Source organism: Arachis duranensis, chromosome 9, assembly GCF_000817695.3.
Source record: "Arachis duranensis cultivar V14167 chromosome 9, aradu.V14167.gnm2.J7QH, whole genome shotgun sequence".
NCBI classification, from domain to species: domain Eukaryota; kingdom Viridiplantae; phylum Streptophyta; class Magnoliopsida; order Fabales; family Fabaceae; genus Arachis; species Arachis duranensis.
In genome coordinates this window covers 94,240,700-94,242,455 of record NC_029780.3, presented here as the reverse complement: position 1 = coordinate 94,242,455, position 1,756 = coordinate 94,240,700, and positions in this window count along the sequence as shown.

Sequence of the window (1,756 nt, the reverse complement as noted above, 5' to 3'; positions counted from 1 at the left end):
ACCATATGATTTGAGACTTGATCATAATAAGACTTTTCAAAAGTTTTGGGTCTTACATTCTACCCACCTTATAAAAATTTTCGCCCTCGAAAATTGATACAAAACGAAGGAATTTTCATAACAGTTCATTCTTGAACACATTTAAGAAACAAGCAAAAATGTCTCAACATATAAACATATATACGGTTTTCAAATACTTTGATTATCATATGCATAAGGATGCAAAGGTAGAAGTGTGAGTGCAAAGCAAACATTACAAGGTAGGCTCAATGCAAAAAGGTGACATGGGTCAAACATGTGATAGTAAGGCAAGGCATTGAAGGTTATAAAACAGGATGAGGTTACAACGACGTGCTCAACATCTGCACACTAATCTCATCTCAACCTCGAAGCCTTAACCTTCTAACTCCATCAGGCACTTTATAATCTCATGGCCGATCATAAGCCTAACGATCGCAAACCCGCTCGCAAGAAATAAATCACCCACAACTCAACGTTGCACACCTACCGCTTCACCTTCCGTATACATATATCACATCCTAAAGAACTAATACATCGCGTTACTACGTCTACAAGTCACACGTGATATCAAAACAATTCTCGAGTTTACTCAGAAGGATACAAGATTTAGAAAGGAGAGTCAAATGTCAAGGATAGTACTCATAGATCCGAGGGAATGTATCCAATCCCAGACAACAAGGATGATCAAGCAAATGAAGTTTGCTAGAAATAAATCAACTGACAACCTCAAAGATGACCCTTGGATCAAAGAAATTCAATAAGACCAATAAGCAGAAAAATCAGTGCATCAGTTTGAAACAATTTCAAGCTGAGCCGAAGAAGCATGAGGTTTGCAGAAGAGAAGATTTTAAACCCAAGACAAAGCTCACAGAACTCGAGAGCATGATTAAAATACTTCCGAATGCATTGTTCACAAAAGAATCGAAAACTTGCAAAAAAATCACTTCGCAATTTAGAAGAAAAGTTAAGTAACAAATATTCTCCAAGAGAATAACAAAAGCAATAACGTGGCTTTGCTATAATACAATTTTAGGTTGAAGCAGATCATGCAAAATTTTAAAAACAAAATGCACGCCAGTTTGGCTAAGAGCTAAAATATTTTCCCAGATATTTTAGAAAGGTAATTAGAAGCACAACTTAACCAAAAACAATTCATAAAACTCGGAAGAAGAATCAAATGCTTGTTCAAAAATCATCAAAGTCCATATTCAAACAAGCGTGTATAACATTTATAGCAAGGACAAAAGAGGAGTTAAACTCTTTTTAGAAAAGAAATTCCGAGGTAAAAATTCGCTTACAATCTGGTAAAGGAAACAAGTAGTGTGTTACAAATGGACATGTGGTGCGCGAAATTGTGAACTATACTTTTTCACAACTCTCATAATCCCCGGTAATGGCTCCAAAAACGTGGTAGCTCAATACCATGGCATTACACAACTTCGCACAACTAACCAGCAAGTGCACTGGGTCGTCCAAGTAATAAACCTTACGCGAGTAAGGGTCGATCCCACGGAGATTGTTAGTATTGAAGCAAGCTATGGTCATCTTGTAAATCTTAGTCAGGCAAACTCAAATGTATATGATGATGAACGAAAATAACATAAAAGATAAAGATAGAGATACTTATGTAATTCATTGGTAGGAACTTCAGATAAGCGCATGAAGATGCCTTCCCTTCCGTCTCTCTGCTTTCCTACTGTCTTCATCCAATCCTTCTTACTCCTTTCCATGGCAA